Source organism: Lipotes vexillifer, unplaced genomic scaffold, assembly GCF_000442215.2.
Source record: "Lipotes vexillifer unplaced genomic scaffold, Lipotes_vexillifer_v1.1 scaffold1569, whole genome shotgun sequence".
NCBI lineage: Eukaryota > Metazoa > Chordata > Mammalia > Artiodactyla > Lipotidae > Lipotes > Lipotes vexillifer.
The window spans coordinates 208,220-214,267 of record NW_006789285.1 but is presented as its reverse complement, the minus strand read 5'-3'; positions in this window follow the sequence as shown (position 1 = coordinate 214,267).

Sequence of the window (6,048 nt, the reverse complement as noted above, 5' to 3'; positions counted from 1 at the left end):
CAAAAAAAAAAAAAAAAAAGGAAAGGGACAGAGAGGGGGCAAGTCAGTCTGAAGGGGTTGGAAAGTTCTTCGTGGCCCCTCCCCTCCTCTTCCTTCCTATGTTACCTCCTGTGCTGTTTTCCCTGTGCCCCTTCCACATTCATGCCTTCGTGAATGGGGGTTAAATTAATTTCTTAGTCTCCTATTATCAAGCTGTATGGATAAGAGCACATGGGTCATATTTTAGCACACGTGTGTGTGGGTGAGAGAGAGAGAGAGAGAGAGAGAGAGAGAGAGAGAGACGCTGTCACTTCCTGGCTATATGACTGAATCAGTTATGTATTTCTACCATACTAATGCATGACCAATTACCCCCAGATGTAGGGGTATAAAACAGCAATTATTTTCTACAAGTCTCCGGTTGGCTGACCTCTCTCACATCTGTGGTCTGCTGGCAGATTGGCTGGTCTGGGATGACCTCATCTGAGATGACTTTTCTCTGCTGAGCATGGTTTCAGCAGCAGCATGTTAGCCCTGGCTTGTTCTCATGGCAGTGGCAGCATTCCATGACAGAGAAAGAGAAAAGTGGTGCACAGGGGCTCTGGAGGCCCAGGCTTGGAACTGAAACGTCACTTTTCCTGCAGTCTATTGACCACAGCAAGTTACAAGGCCATTCTGGATATAAGGACTAGGGAAATGAAATTTACCTCTTGATGGGAAGAATTACAAAACCATATTGTAAAGGGCATGGATCTAGGGAAGAGTGGAGAATTGCAATCTAACACAGTGAACATAAAGGAGAAGTTACTTAAATTTGGGGGCATCAATTTCCTCAATAAGAAAAAAATGGGACCTACATTATAGAGCTCTAAAATGTGATCATGCCCTTAACATAATGCTTGGCATTAACAGTTAGCAAATGACAGAGAAGATGATTATGATCAATATGATGACAGAGAGCATAGTAAAGGTTACAGGCTGATGTCAGATGCCTGAGTTAAAATTCCAGCTCTGCAATTTAATAGCTGCATAATCTTGGGCAAGTTACTTCACTTCAACTTCCTCATTTATAAAATGTGAATAATATTATCAGATTCATAGGATTGTTATGAGAGATAAGTTAATATAGGGGAAGCATTTTGAATAATCCTTATAATTATTTAATAAAAACAGTGCAACATATAATTTTTTTAAATTATAAGTTTATAAGTTAATGTACATAACATTATTATTATTAATCATTCTTGGGATACTATGGGAACACAGAGGAGAGGCACCTACTTCTGCACGGGGAATCAGAAAAGACTGTGGAATGGATACCAGCATTGAATTTTAAAAACCTGTTATGAGTTTGCCAGGTGGACAGCAGAGGGAAGAGCATTCGAAGCAGAATAGAAAGATGGATGACCATATGCCCAGATACACAGATGTCATGTTCAAGAAATTCCAGGAAGTGCAGTTATTTGGGAGAAAATTATAATATATTTCAGACTGGTTGGCTAAAGATGAGAACTACAAGAATCTATCCATATGCATATGGATGATATTTGAAACTCCATAAGTAGATAAGATACAAAGGTCTAGAAAGAAGAGTATCCAGGATAGAATCAATATTATTCTACTTAAACTAGGAAAATCTCGGGTAATTCAGATCAAACCTTTCCCTGAGGAAAACTAGGGGAAAAATTCTGCTCAAAGGCATCAGTGTGCTACTAAGGTAGTGATGAAATATAGAACCAAGATATGGGAGAAAACATAAATCCAAAGAGATGAACCCAGTACGTAGGGCTACTACTTCCTTGGGACCATTTGCCAGTTCTGGGAGAAGCTATGAACAGATGTGTACACGTATTTTTTTAGTACCTGTGTTCAGTTCTTTTGGGTACACACTCAGGAGTGGAATTGCTGTGTCATTGGTAATTCTATGTTTAACTTTGTGAAGAGCTACCAATCTATTTTCCACAATGGCTGCACCATTTATATTCCCATCAGCAATGTACAAAGTTCCCAATTTCCCCACATCCTCACCAATATTTGTAATAGCTATAGGGGTATCTCATTGTGGTTTTGATTTGTATTTCCCTAATGACTAGTGCTGCTGAGCACCTTTTCATGTGCTTATTGGCCATTTGTATATCTTCCTTGGAGAAATTTCTATTCAGATCCTTTGCCTATTTTGAAATTATTTTTATTTTTATTATTGCCTGTAAGAGTGTTTTGTATATTCTGGATAGTAGATTCTAATCACGTATTATTTTCACATATGCCATTCTATTGATTGTCTTTTCACTTTCTTGGGTGGCATCCTTTTTTTTTTTTTTTTTTTTTTTTTTTTTTTTTTTTTTTTTTTTTTTTTTTTTTTTTTTTTTTTTTTTTTTTTTTTTTTTTTTTTTTTTTTTTTTTTTTTTTTTTTTTTTTTTTTTTTTTTTTTTTTTTTTTTTTTTGCAGTACGCGGGCCTCTCACTGTTGTGGCCTCTCCCGTTGCGGAGCACAGGGTCCGGACGCGCAGGCTCAGCGGCCATGGCTCACAGGCCCAGCCGCTCTGTGGCATGTGGGATCCTCCCAGACCGGGGCACGGACCCGTGTCCCCTGCATTAGCAGGCGGACTCTCAACCACTGTGCCACTAGGGAAGCCCAAGGGTGGCATCCTTTGATACACAAAAGTTTAGAATTTTGGTGAAGTCCAATTTATCCTTTTTTTTTCTTTCTGTTTTTTCTGTACTCTTGGTGTCAGATTTAAGAAACAGTTGCCTAATCCAGGGTCACAAATATTTACACCTGTTTTCTTTTAAGAGTTTTGTAATTTTAGCTCTTACCTTTAGGTATTCCATCCATTTTGAGTTAATTTTTGTATATGATGTGAGGTAAGGGTCCTACTCATTCTTTTCCAGGTAGATATCCAATTGCCCCAGCACCATCTATTGAAAAAACCATTCTTTCCTCCATGGAATGGTCTTGGCAAATGATTGACCATATATGTAAGAGTTTAGTTCTGGACTTTCAATTCTATGTCATTGATCTATATGTCTGTCCTTATGCCAGCATCACACTGTTTTGATTACTGTATTTTCATAACTGGGAAATGTGAGTCCTCAACTTTGTACTTCTTTTTTAAATAATATTTTGGCTATTCTTGGCTATTCTATATGATACTAACTGGGGGGGGAGGGGAGTGTTTGTTTTATTTTGTTTTAGATGGCCTTTATCAGATTGAGGAAGTTACCTTCTATTCTTAATTGGTGAGTGTTGGATTTTGTCAAATGCTTTCTCTATTGATATAATTATGTGGGTTTTGTCTTTTATTCTATTTAAATGGTGTTTTATAGTCACTGATTTTTGTATGCTGAACCAACTTTGCATTTCTGGGATACATTCTACTTGGTTTTGGTATATAATCCTATTTATATGTTGCTGGATTCAGCTTGCTAGAATTTTGAGGGGAAATTTTTGTGTCTACTTTGGGCACTGCTTTTGCTTTTGTGTGTTTTTCATTCCTCTCAAAGTATTTTATAATTTGCCTCATGATTTCTTCTTTATTCATTGGCTATTTAAGAGTGTTTTGTTTAATTTACACATATTGGTGAATTCCCCAAATTTCCTTCTGTTAATAATTTCTAATTTCATTCTCCTGTGGTTGGAATACATGCTTTGTACAATTTAAATATTTTGAAATTCATTGAGATTTGTCCTATTTTCTGGAACCTGTAAATTCTCTGGACGTGCAGGCTTAGTGGCCATGGCTCACAGGCCCAGCCGCTCCGTGGCACGTGGGATCTTCCTGGACTGGGGCACGAACCTGTGTCCCCTGCATCGGCAGGTGGACTCTCAACCACTGCGCCACCAGGGAAGCCCATTTTGGAAGATTTTTAATCGCAATTTCAATTTCATTACTTGTGATTGGTCTGTTTATATTTTCTATTTCTTCCTGGTTCGGTCTTGGAAGGTTGTACCTTTCTTCAAATTTTTCCATTTCTTCCAGGTTGTCCATTTTAGTGGCATAGAGTTGCTTGTAGTAGTCTCTTATGATTTTCTGTGGTGTCAGTTGTAACTTCTCCTTTTTAATTTCTAATTTTATTGATTTGAGTCCTTTCCCTCTTTTTCTTGATGAGTCTGGCTAAAGGTTTACCTATTTTGTTTATCTTTTCAAAGAACCAGCTTTTAGTTTCATTAATTTTTGCTACTGTTTTCTTCACTTGTATTTCATTTATTTCTGCTCTGATTTTTGTGATTTCTTTACTTCTACTAGCTTTGGGTTTTGTTTGTTCTTTCTCCAGTCGCTTTAGGTGTAAGGTTAGGTTGTTTGAGATTTTTCTTTTTTCTTGAGGTAGGATTAATTTGCTGTAAACTTTCTTAGGACTGCTTTTGGTGCATCCCATAGGTTTTGGGTCATGGGTTCTCATTGTCATTTGTTTCTATGTGTTTTTGATTTCCTCTTTGATTTCTTGAGTGATCTCTTTGTTATTTAGTAGCATATTGTTGAGTCTCCATATGTTTGTGGTTCTTTTTGTTTGCTTTTTTTTTTTTGCGGTACGTGGGCCTCTCACTGTTGTGGCCTCTCCCGTTGCGGAGCACAGGCTCCGGATGTGCAGGCTCAGTGGCCATGGCTCACGGGCCCAGCCGCTCCATGGCATGTGGGATCTTCCCGAACCGGGGCATGAACCCGTGTCCCTTGCATCGGCAGGCAGACTCTCAACCACTGCGCCACCAGGGAAGCCCACTGTTTGTGTTTTTTACAGTATTTTTCCTGTAATTGCTTTCTAATTTCATAGCGTTGTGGTCAGAAAAGATGCTTGATACAATTTAAATTTTCTTAAGTTTACCGAGGCTTGATCTGTGACCCAAGATGTGATCTATCGTGGAGAATGTTCCATGAGCACTTGAGAAGAAAGTGAATTCTGTTGTTTTTGCATGGAATGTCCTACAAATATCAATTAAGTGCATCTTGTTTAATGTCATTTAAAGCTTGTGTTTTCTTATATATTTTCAATTTGGATGATCTGTCCATTGGTGAAAGTGGGGTGTTAAAGTCCCCTACTATGATTGTGTTACGGTCGATTTCCCCTTTTATGGCTGTTAGCATTTGCCTTATGTATTGAGGTTCCCTATGTTGGGTGCATAAATATTTACAATTGTTATATCTTCTTCTTGGATCGATCCCTTGATCATTACATAGTGTCCTTCCTTATCTCTTGTAACAGTCTTTATTTTAAAGTCTATTTTGTCTGATATAAGTATTGCTACTCCAGCTTACTTTTCATTTCCATTTGCATGGAATATATTCTTCCATCCCCTCACTTTCAGTCTATATGTGTCTCTAGGTCTGAATTGGGTCTCTTGTAGATAGCATATATATGAGTCTTGTTTTTGTTTCTATTCAGTCAGTCTGTGTCTGTTGGTTGGAACATTTAAGCCATTTGCATTTAAGGTAATTATTGATATGTATGTTCCTATTACCATTTTCTTTATCGTTTTGGGTTTGTTTTTATAGGTCTTTTTTTTTTCTCTTGTGTTTCCTACCTAGAGAAGTTCATTTAGCATTTGTTGTAAGGTTGATTTGGTGGTGCTTAATTCTCTTAGCTTTTGCTTGCTTGTAAAGCTATTGATTTCTCTGTCAGATCTGAATGAGATCCTTGCTGGGTGGAGTAATCTTGGTTATAGATTTTTCCCTTTCATTCCTTTAATTATATCCTGCCACTCCCTTCTGGCCTGCAGAGTTTCTGCTGAAAGATCAGCTGATAACTTTATGGGGATTCCCTTGTATGTTATTTTTTCCTTTTTCCTTGCTGCTTTCAATGTTTTTTCTTTGAATTTAATTTTGTTAGTTTGATTAATATGTGCTTTGGTGTGTTTCTCCTTGTGTTTATCCTGTATGGGACTCTCTGTGCTTCCTGAGCTTGGATGGCTATTTCCTTTCCCATGTTATGGGGTTTTTGACTGTAACCTCATGAGATATTTTCTCAGTCCCTTTCTTTTTCTCTTCTTCTTCTGGGACACATAATTCAAATGTTGGTTCATTTAACGTTGTCTCAGAGGTCTCTGAGACTGTCCTCATTTCTTTTCATTCTTTTT